Source organism: Kogia breviceps, chromosome 4 (assembly GCF_026419965.1).
Source record: "Kogia breviceps isolate mKogBre1 chromosome 4, mKogBre1 haplotype 1, whole genome shotgun sequence".
NCBI classification, from domain to species: Eukaryota; Metazoa; Chordata; class Mammalia; order Artiodactyla; family Physeteridae; genus Kogia; species Kogia breviceps.
Window position 1 is genome coordinate 97,359,031 of NC_081313.1, and position 19,259 is coordinate 97,378,289.

General features: G+C 39.8%; 1 pseudogene; it reads left to right on the forward strand.

Moving 5' to 3' along the window:
* The first annotated feature begins 1,219 nt into the window (after positions 1–1,219).
* LOC131755712 (large ribosomal subunit protein eL33 pseudogene) lies at positions 1,220–17,959 on the forward strand (annotated as a pseudogene).
* The last annotated feature ends 1,300 nt before the right edge of the window (positions 17,960–19,259 follow it).

The following is a 19,259-nucleotide window of genomic DNA, read 5'->3' on the forward strand; positions in this document are numbered from 1 at the left end:
AGCCTTTGCTTGTTTCCATTTGGTTGGTCTTCATTTATTTCCACAGAAGCCTGGTGCTAAATTCCTCCCTGACTAAGGGCAAGCACATCTCATCACACTAGGAATTGATTAATTACTAGTTAATTAATCAATTAATTATCCTAGGGAGGCTCAGTCCACTATTCTCACCTGAAGGAAACATGCTCCCCATAGTAAGACGATTTTAAAGCTACTTCTTGGGAACCTTGGGAAATAACTGACATCATTTGCTAAAGGAACATTTGACTCCTACTTGTTCCTGCTTTTATCACCAGCAGCCCACACATTAGCTGAGAATGGCTCTGTCTGAGTCAACCAGGATGGATGTGCAATCTCCCAGTAGATTATTTATTATCTTAATGGGGGGGAGGGTCATTTCATTCCATCTCACTACATTTAATTTACTTTTCCCCAATTTGAAAGCAACAGATTTTTTTGGAAAGTCATACAAACCAATGTAACAAGGGAGATGTAATATAAGATACCACATTTAGAAAGAGCAGGAGGAGGAGAAAAACCTGAAAGACAAGCCTTTACTGAAAAGAAAGTCTCACACAAAGATATTGTTTAATCAATTATTCCCATTATCATGAAAGGGGGAGAGTGGGGAGAGGATTCAGATATTTTAAGTGTTTCTTTAATTTGTTGAAACCATGTGGCAAACCAGAAAATAGGAGACCAAAAGATTTATAAGGGATTGCTTGGTATATTTACAGTTGTAAACAGAAAAGTGTAAATCTGTACATCTTTATTTAAATTATATGTGGAGGTAGGAGCTCCATATTAAGCATAAATTTTACAACCACTGTGATATAGTATCTGGAAAACAGGTTGGAAGAGCCTACACATTTTGCATTTGCGTGAGAAATTAAGGAACCTCCCAAAGACCAAACACACAAAAATATCCCAAAAGAGGAAATAAGGCTTACAGGCTTGACCCAATAGCAACACCCCAGTGACCAAAAGAGGAGCAAGAAGGTTAGATTTGCTGTGCATGAAACTGAGTGGCAAGTGAATACTGAATAAGCTTTTTATCCTCAAAACTCCCTGAGACTTAAGAAGTCTGACTAGTGTACCCGGAGGAGAGAGACCTGCTCACCACTTCCTCATGGCCCTGAGAAGGGTTCTGCACATCTGAGTGCAGCCAGGGCAGGACAGGAAGCAGCCAGGAGGCACGCCCCTACCAACTGGCAGTAGCAGCATGACCACAGCAGTCAGGTTCCCCAAGGACCCTGCAACAAGCCTTTGCAGAGCAGCGGAGGGCACTCAGTTTGCAGGTAAACGGATACGGCAACCTTGGCTAAACAGCGGCACCTCCATCGTCAGTGTTGGACAACCATGGAACGGATAAGCAGGGCTTCCCAGATAGCAGAGGCCATAGAGGAGGGTTGGTTATACATTCACGCTATGTAGAGAAACATGTGAGAAAGAATCATAGAAATAAACACAGAAAACTTTATGTGGGACTAGAGTTCCCAGGTAAAAGATAAAGATGAGGAGCAGAACAATAGTACTCATTACCATTCATAGGATCCCCATTTTTCTTCAGAATGATATGTGGTTTGGGGGACTTCCCTGGTGTCACAGTGGTTAAGAATCCACCTGCCAATGCAAGAGACACAGGTTCGGTCCCTGGTCCGGGAAGATTTCACGTGTCGCGGAACAACTAAGCCCATGTGCCGCAGCTACTGAGCCTGAGCTCTAGAGCCCGTGAGCCACAACTACTGAGCCTGTGTACCTAGAGCCCATGCTCCACAACAAGAGAAGCCACCTCAATGAGAAGCACATGCACTGCAACAAAGAGTAGCCCTCGCTCACCGCAACTAGAGAAAGCCTGTGTGCAGCAATGAAGACCTAATGCAACTAAAAGTAAACAAATTTAAAAAAATAAAAGCTTGAGAAAAGAATAGAAATTTTAAAAAGAAAAAGAAAGAGAGAGAGAGAGAGAGAGAGAGAGAGAGAGAGAGAGAGAGAAAGAAAGAAAGAAAGAAAGAAAGAAAGAAAGAAAGAAAGAAAGAAAGAAAGAAAGAAAGAAAGAAAGAAAGAAAGAAAGAAAGAAAGAAAGAAAATGGCCAGAGTCACAGATTTCAGCAGTGACAGCACACATTTCTAAGAGTCCAGGGGTCAGATTCACCTCAATGCACACCAGGCCAATGAGAACAGAGGAGATCTAGAGGATGCCTGGCAGAAAATGAGGCCCTCTGCCCCGACACCACAAGATAACATAGGGCCCTCCTCCTACATGAGGCAAGATGCCATATCAGAAAGGAGCTAGAGAGAAAAGCTAAAAACCAAGCACTTACCTGAAAGAAAATGCCAGACAAAAGAGCTTATTAAGGAGTCAGAGAATTATTTTGCAACTTCAGAATTCTCCTTTCCTACCAACCTTCCCACCCCACACTACATAGAAACCTAAGAGATAAGCCTCACAAAAAAATTATATCAAGTTCAGAAAAGACCAAGTTCCATTTTATTTTCACATTCCAGTTAACCCCATATATTTCTATGCTAGGAGTCCCTCAAAATATTTCAATATTTTAAAACTTGTCTTAAATAATAGAGTTTATGAGAGAAAATGCAGTTGATATGGAGGGAGAGAAAGTTCATAAGACAAATGGATGAAGACTGGTTTGGAAATTCCCTGTTTGATTTGAGGATGGCCAATGGGCTTGGTAGGAAATGGAAGGTGAGGCCACGCAGAACACTGGAGAGAGCACAACCCCGAGTTGGGTGATCACAGTGCAGCATGTCAAGGAGAGGACAAATGATTAGGAGTGAAGAATACAGTGGGACAGCAGGAGGCATCAGCATTAATTATGACAAATCTGTAACTGATGGAGATATCGGCATTTTCCAAATGTGTTTCCAATGTTTGATGAATCTACACCTCTACCTTCAAACGACAGCGAGAAAAATGGTGAGGCATTTTTTCCATACACCGCATGCTAAGCTTTAAAATTCAGCATTATTTCAGATTCATATTTTATTGATTCTTATAGAGTTTGAGGTACATGAATTGTCTAAAAAACGAATCATGACAGAAAGATCATCCTGATTCTAACTTATTACAGGTATTGTATGGAGTTATTTACAATAAAGAAGGTACATATTTCCAGTAAGAGCCTGGAATTTTGTTAATGCAATTTTTCACAATACTACACTTGCTTGGATGTAAGGCAGAGTAGAATTACAAAGAGTTTGTCTCTGGAGGGGCACACAGAGATCTGGAAGAGCTCTCCAAAATATCTCCTAAAAATATGCCTAAGCCCCAAAGGTCACACTATTGTCTATATTATTCTTAAATACTGATGTTCTTGAATTTTCTAGTTTAAATCTATGCTGATCCTTTCCTTGTTGAGGACAAATTCTGAGTACCCCCAATAAAGTAGGGAATAGGTCCCTGGAATGGTACTTGCATGAGGAGCTCCCAAAGGGAGAGTGAGTCAGGCAAACACCACTGGACCAGAGAAAAACTTCAATCATGGTAGAAGACTGAGGATGCTGAGTACATCGGGGGTCACTTGGGTTTGCCCTTCACACCAAGGAGGAAGGAAGTAGAAATAAAAGTTAAAGTTCTGTCTTGCTAAAGACTTAAATCAGAACTCATTAGAAACCACCTAACTGGAATAACAGTTACACAAAAGAGAGAAAAGCATTCTCCCTGACACAGGACCTGGAATCATTCGAAATCTGGAAAAGACAGAGCATGCGTGGCCCCTCAAAGTCTCCAATGCTTCAGCAGAAGCAGGACACCATGGGCCCCAGCAGAAGAGGCAGGGATGTGCCATCATCTATCAGGTGGTCATAAGTGCCTGATAGAGGTGGTCGCAGTCAGGGGAACAAGAGCTATCCAACAGAGAGGGCATCAGTGTCCAGCAAAGGCATCAGGACCAGAGGACATCATATGACCACTGTCTCGCCTTGATCATGAGCACAACCAAAACATCTCAAGAACTTCCAGATATGATTACTTGGGGAGAGAGAAAAGAACTTTGCAGCAGACAGATCTCCTGAATTGGCAGACAGACACAAAAGACACACTGCACAGGTTATTACTGTTAATATCACCCTGAATATAAGGTTAGGTTAGTGTAGCTGGAGAACACAAATTACACAGATGTCCAAGGTAAGTTTCCACAATCATCCTCAGAGTTCCAGGAATTCATAACCTGGGCCCCAGGACCCCCCAAAAAATCCAGATAAATATTTAGGGAATAAATACTTTCAAATTTTTAATAAATAAAACCACAAGTTTTCAAAATTCTATGTATGTATCTTTATGGATATTTTTTCTGGTGAAAATGTTCATAATTTTCATCTGATTCTCAGAGGGCTATGTGACACCCCCAAATTTAAGAACCTGAAATCTTTCTTGCTGCATCTCATTTCTCAGTATGCAGGGGAGATGGGAAAGCCCTCTTTTCTGTCCACCCTGGGAGCTTTAGAGTTGCTTTCAAAACTCTATGATCAAGGGTATCTTTGATTTTCATCATCTTTGCCCCTGCAATGTCAGAAACTCCCATCCAAGTGATGAGGTCATGCTTTCTCTCCTCCATCCTGCAGACTGGTAGCACACAACTCTGAACTGGGTTGACTCTACTCAAAAGAATCTCAACAGATCCCAGATGACAATGAAAGCAAGTTACAAAATTATAGCCCATTTTCACATCATTTATAAACCTTTCATAAGAATTCCCCCCCCCCCCCCACTGAAAATGGTGGAAGTCAGAGTTGAGTGAAGACTGTAAAATCAGGCTCTGTGTATTTAGCAACAAGCACTATCTGGGTAGAAAGATAAGATATTGGACCCGCTCTGGTGGGCACTCTTTATGGGCAAGGAGACAAAATGTAATTTTTTAGTTTTATGATCACAGCAGCTTCAGGTGATAGCAGAGAAGAATCTCATTTTCTTGTTGAGATCTGTAGGTATTTTATATGTGACTTGGAACTAAAAAGGAAAGAAAAAAAGTATAAGGGCATGGCTAAACATCAAATGATTAATAGACATTTTTTCTTCTCTTTTTAGTGACTGCATTCCAGCACTGTTTAGCTGGGGTATTATAGTGATAAATCCAATCAAATAAAAACATTTACCAGTATGTAACCTTAGTCCAGCACCACTGACCTTGTAGGTAATTCAGTTTTGTGAGATAATTGCCAGAAAAACAAATTATAAATACGGGCTGTTACTACTGTAAGCAAAACCCACTGCAAAAGCAGTTAGTTCTGAGATAAATTGCCTATGGAATCTACCAGATCCCCAAGGTTTTTCCATTGTGTTCTCCAGTCAAGATTCTAACATAAGCATTAAATTAAAAATTCTAGTTTCCAGGGACTTCTCTCCTAAGAACTTTAAACAGTGTCTTACAAATATATTTCACTATGCACATTAAAACCTAAAATAGAATTGGCCACTTCAAAAATTATTTCCCTGTGATCTATGTTATTGAGATAATACAGCAAATTTTGGTGACACGTAAGGACATACTTGTACCAAAAAGGGGATTTTCAAAGGACATTTCTTCTGAAAAATTTGTCTTTTCGTGACAGTAATTACTTATTCTGGAGACACTTAACCACTAATCGTGGGATAATCTCAAGATACAACTGCACACTTTTAGAAATTTAAGCCAAAATTAATCAATCTATCTAATTTCAACTAAGGGGAGAAGAAATATTCTCTGAAGACCACACTTTCTTATGAGGCTATAAGTTTAAGGTGGCAGTATAATTGGAAAGAAATTTATTAAAGGGCTGGAAATTACCCCCAAATTAAAACATTTACAGCCTAAAGCTGTAATTAGGGCAAAGGTAAAGGCACAAGGTTCACAAAGAAATCTTGGCTGCTTCTGACTGCTCCTTGGATGCCATCTTTGCTAATTCATTATCTTGTTTCCATGGTTAATTATGGGGACTCCCCAAGGTGTGATAATTACTCTTTTGCTTTTTCCTTTTCCTCTATTTCATTCATTAACCTACATATTTTGAACAATTCACATAGAGATTGAGCTAACATTGATAGATGCCCCTGAATGCTAAGCACTGTGCTAGGCACTTTTGGAGTTAACTGCAAACCTATGTGAAACGCTTAATTCCCCTGATTATTCCTTTCCACCAAACAGTTCTATGTGACTTTCTTAGCTCTAAAAGTAGGAAGACAATGGGGAGTCAAGAGGCAGGGATCTACTGATGAGCTATGTGACCCTGGGCAAGTCACTAGATCTCTCCCAGTCTCAGTAAAATAAAGATGTTGAACTAGATCAGAAGTTGCAAAACTGATCCATTGGGCAAATCCAGTCTTCAGACATATTTGCTTGACATGCAGAATTATTTTTAAATCTGGAAGGTTATAGAAAAGTCTGGATTTCTATCTTCTCCTGAAAAAGTAGAAGACCTAAGCCTGATTTCTTTGATGGCAATGATTGCCTGCAGCCAAGCAGCAGCTGCCCCTTTAGAATATTGCCTACAATTTCCAATATTCCCTATTGTGTTACAAGTGTTCCCCTTCACTCATTTACTTTATATGACTTGCCTCTCAACCAGATGGCCAACCTCAACACTAAAACACACTGGTTTGACTTCTAAATACTACCCACCCTTTACTTTATTTTAGGCTTTCTCCCCATCCTTGTCCAGTACCACAAGCATACAACTGAAATCTACCTCAATTTTTTCAGTGTTCAATTCATATATTTTACTGTGGGCTACTCATCCCTTTCTAACTTCTGTTTGACCATTTTTGTCATATTTAACCCCCAAACTTTAAAATATTTTTACATCCTTCTCTACTTTACTCATAACCAAATGTTATAAAGCCCTTCTCAGAAATTACAATTTCCATCCTCTTATACCCAAGTCATTACACTCAAGGCCAATATTCTTACTAAGACTCTTACAAATTCATACATTGAAAATAAGAAGAACCAAATTCCTTGCAGGTCTGTAAAGCTTCTAATAACTTAGTGTATCTCCTAAAAGGCAACCATAGATTTCAAGGATTTTTTCAGCAGAGTACAAGCTGCTATACAAGAGCCATTCCCTCCTCCTTCCTTACTTACAAGACCAGATCTTATGTGGGATGGAAATGCAACTTGTTAAAAGACTACATTTCCCAGACAATGTTACAGCAAGGTATGTCCATGTGACCAAGCTCTGGCCAATGAGATAAACAGAAGTCCTGTATGGGAATTCTGGGAAAACTGCTTAAAGGAAACCAACTTCACTGGAAGAAAAGTTTCCACTTTTGCCTCTTTTCCTTCTTCCCAACTACAAAACACATTTGATGACTAGAGCTTCAGAAGCCGTTTTGGACCGAGAGGTAATACTTTTGAGAATGAAAGCCATGACCTCAGATGGTAAGATAAGAATGACAGGAGCCTGGATCCCTGATGACCACAAAGCACCAGACTAGTGTTTAAAGTGTCACGTTAACATACTAATATAGTGATGTTTCATAAACTTTTTTTTGTTTAATATTTTAAGTCTAATATTTCCTATTAACAACTGAATCTAATTCTAACTAACAAAGATGGACTATCTTCTCCAGCTGATTCATTTTCCTAGTAATCCCTTACCTTTTCTCTGCGTAAATCATGATGACTCTCCTTTTTGCAAAACTGTTCATATTTAAGCTCTTCTATGAAGATTTTCCAAATTAAAAGCATCAAGCCCTTGTCGCTCCCCCTTATCTCCAGAAGCCTCTCTGCCCCTCATATTGCAAGCTTCTTTCCTAGCTACTTTCTTAGCACTGAGATGAAATGTTTTACACAGTGGATCAGAATCAAAAAGCAGAGGGGAGAACCTCAGTAGAAGGGCAGAGAAGGAGAGCTGGAAGCAATCAAGGAAAGAGAGGGCCAAGAATGGAGAAAACTTCAGGTGTCTCTCAATTTGCTGTGGAGCAGTTATGTTTGGTTTGGTTTGGTTTTGACCCATGAGGCATCTGTATCCCCTCAGCACAGAATGAACCATAAAAAAGATTTTGGGGAAAGCTCCAATTGAAAAGGTACAATTAGGGTTAAAAGAGGTATTGGACACCACAAGAAGTAGAATGGGAACTTTTACCACAGGGCACTGTTAGTATTCCTAAAAGGCTTAACTTGGCCTTTATTTTGAAGCACAGATTGGGCTTCAACATAATGCCCAGAACCATCCTCCATTCTCATACAGTCCATGGTCTATAGGAGAAGGTCCCTAGGACTGTTACTGATTTCAAAATGTGTTGCTTGACCCTCGCTTCTCAGGTCATCTTTAATTTCTCAGAAAACCATAAGATGCATGGTAGTGAGAACCATGGGCTGTTTTGCCTCTAACTACTCCTTTCCTTTCCCTGCCATTCTGATCCCATTATAGTAAAATCTATTACAGAAATCTTTTCATCATCTCTTCCCTTTATGAGCAGTTATCTTGTTACTTGCCAGCCAAGTAGAATGTCAGAAAGGTCACGATCAAAGAAAGTAAAATGATATAACAATATCCACGATAGAGAAAGAAAAACTAATGAGCCACTGACCTTAATATATTTGTGCACCCAGTGGTCAGTTATGTGAAATTCCTTGAAGCCTCTCCACTTTGAGTTATTGAAGAGGTAATTTATTTATTGAGTCATTAAGCTTTCCTAAAATACTCAAGGGGAAAAACACACTTATTATATCTTGGAATTCCATCCAGACTATAAAAGAGCATCGGAATTGAATATGAAATATCAAGATGTCCCAATAGGGTGTAAACTCAGCATAGAAAGTATGAAGGTGGGTGAAGATGATCAAAGACCCAGGCCACAGGTGATATCAAGAAGCCTGTCAGCAAGTAGCCAAGCCCAAGCATTAGATTGAAATGCTCAGTTACTTTTTTTTAAAATTCAAGATACCTAAAATCCAAGACAAACTTGTTAAAGCAAAGTAGAGAATAAACTGACCCAGAGTTGGGTTAAGACACGGATTCTTAAGATACCTATATATAATGGAATCACATTGCTACACACCAGAAACAAACACAACATTGTAAACCAACTATACTTCAATTTAAAAAAATACTAAAGACATGGATTCTTGGAAGGATTCAAATGACGTCACAAGATGGTCTGCTCTACTTAGCTCTCCTCTCCTCTGTATATTAGCTTCATTGTTTAACAAAGTCAACATCAATGGCCCATAAATGATTGCTAAAGTTCCATACCATACAGTTCCGTAGACCTTAGCTTGCAAAAACTAAAGCCTGTGTTTATTTTTTATTTTTATTTATTTATTTTTTTTTTGCGGTAGGCGGGCCTCTCATTGTTGTGGCCTCTCCCGTTGCGGAGCACAGGATCCGGACGCTCAGGCTCACGGATGCTCACGGGCCTAGCCACTCCGCGGCATGTGGGATCTTCCTGGACCGGGGCACAAACCCGTGTCCCCTGCATCGGCAGGAGGATTCTCAACCACTGTGCCACCAAGGAAGCCCAGCCTGTGTTTATTGATAGAGTCTACAAAACAGCTCTCGTTCTCACTCTGATGGAACCTGCTTGAGTCACATGCCTAGCCTTGAACCCATGTCACGAGCTAGTGAAACATGAATGACTTAAAACTGGGTCATGTATTCCATCTCTGCAACAGGGGAAGGCATGGCCCCTGAAGAAATTTGGGATGTGGTTACCAAAGAAGGCATAATGGATAAACGATAGCCATAAATAACACCCACTACACAAGTATATTGAACCCTGATTCTGGAAGCATATGTATATAATAAACAAAGATAGGGGCACCAAGAAAAGCAGGAAAGAAAAATCATTTCATCAAAATTGTTAACAAGTTTGAACCCTAGTTATCACAATAGGCATGCAGGTCAGTAGCAGAGTAACAGCAAGAAGAAATCTGAGTAAAACTCTGTAATTCTCACATACTAAGGTCAAGATTTGTCTTAGATTCTGGTCAAGAGTACGGTTGTGTCACATCATCTACAGCAAGAGAAGCACCTCAGAGGCAGGGCCTGACATTCTTCTGCTGAAGAATGAAGCAGACTTGAGCTGGGTCCAGAGGAAGAAAGATTAGCTTCATCTAGTTTACTTAAACCTGTGGTCTTTTCATTTCCTTGGCTATGATGAGGATGAGAAGAAAGTGCCCAGCTGCTCAGTTTTCATGACCCATGGCAGTCCTTCTGAAGAAATCAGTGGTTGCATCTAAGGTCTTGAAATTGTTAAAACTATGCAAACTTGGCCCAAACCGCAAAATAGTGACTAAAGAAATTAGGCCAAGTGGTTAGGAGAGCAACTGAATGCCTCAGTTTGGATTCTGAACTTGTTTCTTACCTCAACCGCTATCAATATATGCAATTCAAAAGCTTGAGAGAGAAGGGCACTCGGTGAAAGGCCTTTTGTGTCAGCTGGGGGCTGCCTAATAGCTGATGACAGCCTGACGCCTCTCCTGGAGAGCATCATGACAGGTCTGGATACTTGAAATCATCAGCTGCCAGAGGCGAGGTTCCGAGCAGCTATTGCCAGGCGTGGACAAAATGGAGATTCATGTGAGCAGGCAGCTTGCAAAACCCCAAGAGCAGCAACTGAACGGGCAAAGAAAGGGGGGTGTTGTGTACTGATCCTGATTGCCACACAAAGCTCAAGTCTAGCATAAGCAAGTGCATGCCTACTTCCAGTGCAGCTTGAAAGAGAACTTGTTTTCCAGGGCTCTTCCTAACTGTACTTCTGTCCTCGCTGGACCAGACTCTCCCATTCTCCCTCCATCAAGCCAGGTCCTCATTCCTACAGGTCACTGCTGACTGCAATTCTCCTGCAGTTCTACATGGAAGGTCTGAATTCCATTCTCACAAGCGAATTTTTAATTTAATATTCCCATTCTATCTAGATTGGGTTTTGTATCCCTAGATTGGTTTGAAAAATAGAGTAGTCTTATTCTAAACCTGAACATATGGCATAGTAGAATGCTCCAGTATTCCTTGTCCAAATATTCACTTCCTGTCAAGCTTAACGTTGGATTCTGTTCCCAAAATTCCTTTTCCAATTCAAATCATTTAGTATGTACATTGATTAAAATATTCAAGTATGTATTGAGGTTTAATTTGAATCGGTGTGTTATGCCACCAAATAGGTAACATATCCATTCAAGACAGAAAGAAAAAATTAAATAATTTTTGCACCTGCATAACAACTGGAGAGGTGCCAGAAGCTTTCCTCACTCCTCACCTGAGACTATATATATGACTACTGTCTTCAGTTTCTTCCTTATTCTGAGCTCTAGAATTAGTCCCCTTTTCTGACAAGATAACCATCATGAGCTACTCAGGTCAGTACTGAGGGACAAGCATCAAATCACACTTGCTGTCAGCCTCACCCCAATCCCATTCAATTCAGCAGTTTTCTAAGAAACCATAAACAGGTTTGACCCCAGATCCCTGGAATGTTCCTGCCTGCTGAGTCCCAGGTTGATGATGAGCCATATGCCTTGATTCTGCTAAACTAGAAGTCTTGGTGGTCACTTTCTTCCACTCCCAAGGACTTGGTTTTCCTACCTGCAACCAGGTCGACTTGATGCTTTCCAAATGCTTCCCTCTGGACATTTTATTATTTTGTTCCACCTACCTGTCAATATATTCTTTTTACCTCCTTTAGACCAGCCCAAGACCTCTAACTTGCTAAGAAATCATTTGTTCCCACTTGCCAATTTCTACATGTTCTGGGACATTATGTTCCATCCACCTGGCTAGACCTTTCCTGCTATCCTGAATCTTGGCCAGGGCCTGCCCTCCTTATGGCCATGAATTCTGCCTGTCCTGGCCACTTCAGTACGTACAGTTCTGGCTTGTATATAGCATGTACTCAATAATGATATTTGTTTTGTTTTTATATCCTCAAATAATTGAAAATGGGAAAATGGTCATCTTACTGTAAGCCTGGATCTGTACAGTACTTCTAAATACCTGAAAGCAAGTATTATTTTCCTTTTTAGATCATAACAGAATATATTTATTTCTTGTCCAAACACTAATTTCCCCATCATACAGATCAGCATTCTCAAGCTTTGCCACTGAAAAAGCCCTTACTTCAGAGAAGAATAAATTCATACTTCATAGGTCAGTTTTGCTTTCCCATAAGCTGTAATGTCTTTGAACTCTAATGTTTTATTTTATTTATTTATTTAGGCCACACCATGCAGCTTGCAGGATCTTAGTTCCTCAACCAGGGATTGAACCTTGGCCCCGGCAGTGAAAGCACCAAGTCCTAACCACTGAACTGCCAGGGAATTCCTGAACGCTAATGTTTTAGCTCAAAAATAAATACAAATTTAGCTTCTGCCTCATTATAAATAATATATATATTGCATATAATACATTTCATATATATTCATATTCTACTTTCATATACATCCATATTCTGCCAGAATGTACTCATGGCCTAGTCTGATAATGCATGACCAAGATTAATATTCTTTTCAGAAGAAAATGTTAAGATCTGTTGGACTGAGTATAAATATGATTGAGAAAGTCCACCTCCTTTAGAGTCCTTAAAAATCTACATTATTTTCTCTGTCTCCATGTCCCCTATGAAATAGGACAACTATGCTTCCCTAAGAATGTTGTGACGTTAAAAAGCTTTAGTTTTTCCTGGTTATTCCCTGGCGGTCCAATGGTTAGGACTCTTCGCTTCCACTGCAGTGGGCACGGGTTTGATCCCTGGTCGAGAACTAAGATCCCGCATGCTGCTGGGTGTGGCCAAAAAAATAAAATAAAAAACTTTATTTTTCCTTTCAAAAGTGAAACAGCAATTCCCAGTTACCTCATATAAGATGAAATACGTGAGATGATTTTTATTTCTAAATTTATTGAAAATATATTAAATCTATATACTAACTTTGCCTATACATTCATATCTGTAATTAGCCATATCAATACACATTTTTTTCTTGTTTTTTTTACTATCTCATCACCTTTCAGAGGAAAAAAAAATTTAAGCATAACATACCTTGAAATAAAAGTTAACATTATTGGCTTAGATTAAGACACTTTTTGGTGCCCATTAATAAAGAAAATTGTATATCAATTAAGATCTTCAAATAGATAATATAGTCCAAAAATGTTACTTTAATGAGTCTGATGGACCTTTACACAGAAGACTTAAAACAAGACAAATGCCAATTGGCCTGGGAGCAGAGTCCTATATGAAAAAGCAGGTTTTACCATACAGTAAAATTTCACAAAACAATAGCATTTGTTACAATGTAGTAGAGTGGGAAGAAAGAAGGATAGGGACCAGAATGACAGATTTCACAATTCCAAAGATCACAGTCCTGGAGGAGTCCTCAGGTCCTTGTGGGCCTCACCATGTCCTCAAGTATTAGACACAACTCCCTTTTCAGGAAACAGGAGAAGAGAGGAATAAAGGCTTCTTTGAAAAGCAGTGATAAAGGGGTCCCTGGAGGATTTCTGAGCTCTTGAAACAATCTTCATGGCAACAGCTTGACTCTGCTTCCTGCTACAGTGAAGGTTGCTGGAATATGAATTAGGGGTGAAGCACTGGAGCTATTTGCAAGTTCATGTTAAAATCTGATTTCCCAAACTCAGGAATACAGTTGATTCAGAATTAAATCAAAATAGTGCTTTAAAGGTGCCCTGCGAAGGACCTCAGTGCATTAAATAAGTACCAACTAGCTTTGCTCTTACAAGTGGTCTCATGGGAGAAAACTTAGAGAAGATTCCATCATTCTCATGTTAGAAACACAGAAATGTCTGCAGAATATTTGTCTGCAGATATAACTGTGGAAGTGGCTGTAAATGAGTAAATTTGTGGTAAACTATTATGGCAGCAGTAGGAAACTAGTACAGGCAGACTGCATATGCAGACAACCTAGAAGAAATGGACAAATTCTTAGAAAGTACAATCTCCCAAGACTGAATGAACCAGGAAGAGGAAATATAAACAGATGAATTATCAGTAACGAAACTGAATCAGTAATTTTAAAACTCCCATATATTTGTCTGCAGATATTGTCTGCAGATATCATATATCTGCAGAATATGTCTGAAGATATCTCACCAATGGTCATAACATCTCACAATGTCATCAAAAGTTATGTATGGAAATTGCTTATCAGGTCACTATACAGTCATCCATATTATACCACTTCACATTTATTTTTAAATTTTAATAAATCTAGTTAATGCCTTCTTTACTATTATAACACTTCTTTCCCATCCCACATCATTACATGTTTTTCTTCCATGAAAGTACATACTAATAATTAGTGATGTTGAGCAGCATCGACGTATATACACTACCGAATGTAAAATAGATGGCTGGTGGGAAGCAGCCGCATAGCACAGGGAGATCGGCTCGGTGCTTTGTGACCACCTAGAAGGGTGGGATAGGGAGGATAGGAGGGAGGCTCAAGAGGGAGGGGATAGGGGGACATATGTATGCATATGGCTGATTCACTTTGGTGTACAACAGAAACTAACACAGTATTGTGAAGAAATTATACTCCAATAAAGATCTATTAAAAAAAAATAAAGTCCATACTCTAAAAGCTAATAAGCAAACCAACAAGCCTGAAAAACATACAAGGTGGGGGGATGTATGAAATAGAATGTATAAAATAGGCATCTTGTATAAAACATGTAATGTAGAGATTTACTACCTGTATCTGTCTTAGGGCACTTTTGACTTACGGCTCCATGTTCTCTCATTTCCTAAATTCTCAGTTTCCATCGATTATAACATTACCTTAACAACACCTTTTGGGGGTCAAATACTACATAGTAATCCCTTTATTCTTCAGTATGAAAATGAGTTTGATTTTCTTATTTAGCAAGTTTAAGATTGATGGTATACATTCAAGTATTAAATCTGCACTTCCCATTTAATTAGCTGGGTTATTGAAATTCCTTATTGAATTAGTAACTAAACGTTAAATAGCTTCTCTTGCATGTCACCTGGAAGCTGGTGATAGGAGCATATATACAGTGATAGTCCTTCATGACATGAATTGTTCCTATAAGTGTTTTCTAGCTTGGAAAAAAAAAAGGAAGCTTTATCCCAAAGAGTGGTAATTCCCACTACATAAATTTACTACCTGAGATTTGACAATCATCAGTATCCATGTTCTCATTCAATGCTGCACTGAGATATGATATATTCAAAGCACGACACATGGTGCTACCAGTACCCATAACATAGCTGAGCGACCATGAGATGAACTGACACCTTCTGTGCACAGGCAATTTCCTACATGCACATGAAACACATCCTAAGTTTCAATCCTCTTATTGTAGGTTACCTGGTTTCTTCTGCTATTAATCAAATAAAATGTCTCATTTTCAGAAACTAGACCTAAAGGGAACTCATTGAGACTATATGCAAAGAGACAGTGCTTTGTTAACGCACTGTTACCCATAGATACGCTCTATAGAAGACCTCCTTTTGGGGAGGTGTGGTAACAGAATTTCGAAGATGGCCTGTTAAAAATGCCTCACCCTAGTCCCCAGAAACTGTGACTAAGATATCACATACATGAATATGTTTTGTTACATGACAAAAAGGACTTTGCAGGTGGAATTTTAAGGCTTCTAGCCTGTTCACCTTAACATGGGGAGATTACCCTGGACTGAGTAACCCAATGTAACACATGCATCCTTAAAAGCAGAGAACATGTTCTGGCTGGTGGTAGAAGAGAACATCAAAGGGGAAGTATGATAGATTTGAAGCAAGAGAAGGATTCAATGAACCACTGCAGGCTTAAGGATGGAGGGGGTCACATGGGAAGGAACCCAGGAGGCCCCTGGAATAGAGAGCGGACCTTGACTGAGAGCCAGTAAGGAAATGAGGATCCCAGTCCTACAACTGCAAAAACCTGTTTCTGCCAACAATCAGAATGAGCTTGGAAATGGATTCTTCCCCAGAGCTTCCAAGGAAGAGTCCAGCATGTTTGGCACCTTGATTTTGGCCTTGTGAGAACGGGAACAGAGAACCCAGTAGAACCCACAAAGACTTCTGATCTACAGAACTGTGGAAGTGGCTGTAAATGAGTAAATTTGTGGTAAACTGTTATGGCAGCAGTAGGAAACTAGTACAGACAGACTGCATATGCAGACAACCTAGAAGAAATGGACAAATTCCTAGAAAGGTACAATCTCCCAAGACTGAACCAGGAAGAAAGAGGAAATATGAACAGATGAATTATCAGTAATGAAACTGAATCAGTAATTTTAAAACTTCCAAAAAACAAAAGTCCAGGACCAGATGGCTTCACAGGAAAATTCTATCAAACATTGAGAGAAGAGTTAACACCTATACTTCAGAAACTATTCTAAAAAGTTGCAGAGGAAGGAATACTCCCAAATTCATTCTATGAGGCCACCATCACCCTGATACCAAAACCAGACAAAAATATCACAAAAAAAGAAAATTACAGGCCAGTATCACTAATGATCATAGACACAAAAATCCTCAACAAAATACTAGCAAACCAAATCCAACAACACATTAAAAGGATCATACACCATGATCAAGTGGAATTTATCCCTGTGATGCAATGATTTTTTCAATATCTACAAATCAATCAATGTTACACACCACATAAACAAACTGAAGAATAAAAACCATATGATCATCTCAATAGTTGCAGAAAAAGCTTTTGATAACTTTCAACATCCATTCATGATAAAAACTCTCCAGAAAGTGGGCAAAGAGGGAACCTACCTCAACATAATAAAGGCCATAGATGACAAACCCACAGCTAACATCATACTCAATGGTGAAAAGCTAAAATCATTTTTTCCAAGATCAAGAGGATGGAGAATCTTGCCTAGTCACTTTGAAGAGGCAGAGCAGCCCAGGTGACCATGGGGATGACTGGTGTCCCACCTAGCTCAACCCCCCCACTAGAGGCAGAGCTAACAATATAACCACTCGAGCTGTGCATGCAGGCCTTCAGGGTTTAGCTATCTGTACATATGATTAAGATTTTGTAGCGTTTCACTTTTTCAGAAAGAAGTTCCTGAAGACTTGTTCTTCTAAGTCTGAATTTTTTTTTTTTTTTGGTGGTACGCGGGCCTCTCACTGCTGCGGCCTCTCCCGTTGCAGAGCGCAGGCTCCGGACGCACAGGCCCAGTGGCCATGGCTCACGGGCCCAGCCGCTCCGCGGCATGTGGGATCTTCCCGGACCGGGGCACGAACCCGTATCCCCTGCATCGGCAGGCGGATTCTCAACCACTGCGCCACCAGGGAAGCCCCTAAGTCTGAATTTTTAAGTGGATATTACTGTTAAAAAATAATTGTTCAGGGCTTCCCTGGTGGCACAGTAGTTCAGAGTCCGCCTGCCGATGCAGAGGACACGGGTTCATGCCCCGGTCCGGGAGGATCCCACATGCCACGGAGCAGCTGGGTCCGTGAGCCATGGCCACTGGGCCTGCACATCCGGAGCCTGTGCTCCGCAACGGGAGAGGCCACGACAGTGAGAGGACCGCATACCGCAAAAAAAAAAAAAAAAAAAAAAAAAAAAAAATTGTTCATGGTTCAGAGCTTAAGAGGTCAAAAATCCTGAAGATCACACCAAAAAGGCTCTCTCAGCCTCCTTGGAGCCCGTGGAGGCCTACTGGGCACAGGACTTCTAAACCAACAAATACGTCTGGAAGGCTGTGGTCCAAGGCTATTTTTGCTGGCTCTAAGTGGGGTCCCCAGAACTTGAGGGAGCACACAGCTCTTCTTAAAATTGAAGGTGATTATGCTTGAGATGAAACTGAATTCTATGTAGGCCAGAGGTGTGCTTATGTGCACAAAGCAAAGAACAACACAGTAACTCCTGGTGGAAAATCGAACAAAACCAGAGTAATCTGGGGAAATGTAACTTGCATCCATGGAAACAGTGGCATGGTTCGTGCCAAATTCCAAAGCAACCTTCCTGCTAAGGCCATTGGACACAGAATCCAAGTGATGCTGTACCCTTCAAGGATTTAAACTTATTGAAAAGTAAATAAATAAAAGTATGGATTTGTTCTCTTGTTAAAAAAAGAAAGATCCACCAAAATGGTTTCATTTAAGGTGATGGTTTTGGCGAACTCAGCCTACATAAAATTGAACATATCATGTGCCATGCCAGATGTTTTCCTACTTTCTCAATGATTTCTATCAATTTAGTTTACTAGTATCTCCTTCTTTCACCCAATCTCACACCAAAAAACAATATTCCCTGTACCAGAAGGACAGACATTTGTCCTTATTCATCTAACATAGATTAAATGACACCTGTTAGGGGTCAAGACATTTTATTAGGAACTGAAGATGATCAAAGATGACAAGACAGAATTCTGCCTTTTTAAGGAGATTCGAGATGAAGTACAGAGGACCCAAAACAAGAAAACATTTACTTACTGAGCTGTCACAAATCTTGAGAAGAAACCTAGAAATTGGAACTTGGAAGATAAATAGCTCGCTGAGGTTCACAGTGTCACAGCACGTAGAGAGAATGGAAAACTCTGCCAGAGCCTTCATTAGAGATGCTGTGTGTTTAATTTTTTTGGTTCACCTTTAAAGCAGACCTCTAGATATAGAAATGGTAGAGAAGTGTGATGAATAAGTTTAATAAGTGAAAAACACAGGTGAGAAAAATATCAAGTGTTATAATTTCATCTGTACACATCTGAGTCTAATCAAGAGGAAAAATCAATCGGAATTGATTGGATTGGATCTGTGACATTGGATCTGTGTTTTCTTGATATTGTTAGTTCTATAACTAACCCAGCATCCTAGGAGCTGGGGTTTGCTTTCTTACTTGTGTTATTAATTTATTAGTGTAAATTTACACCTGTCAACACAGATTTACAGCTACCCACCACAAATATGATAGGCTTCAAGGACACACAATTAAGAACTTGAAACACTTAAATTGCTTTAACACTCATTGATATAATTCAGTTTCACTTATATGGGAATATAAATAGCCAGAGTCCTGCTAGAAAAATTATTTTGGTAATCATTCTGATTTTTCCTCCTGGCTTTTCTGAAAAAGTTATTTTTAATTCTAAAGTTATTTTCATCTACGATTCACTGCTTCTAATACCAGCTAATGATGATGGTAATTTTGCCCACATGGGGACACTGCAGAAAGGAGGGCTAAGTTTCACTCCCTGTATTGGGGCAGTTCAAATGCTAAAGGACTGTCATGCTTTGCAGTCATCTACATTCTGATTCATTACTTTACAGCAAATGCAGCTCTTAGCACTGCAGGCATAAGAAATAGGGAGTCCATGTGTTTGGG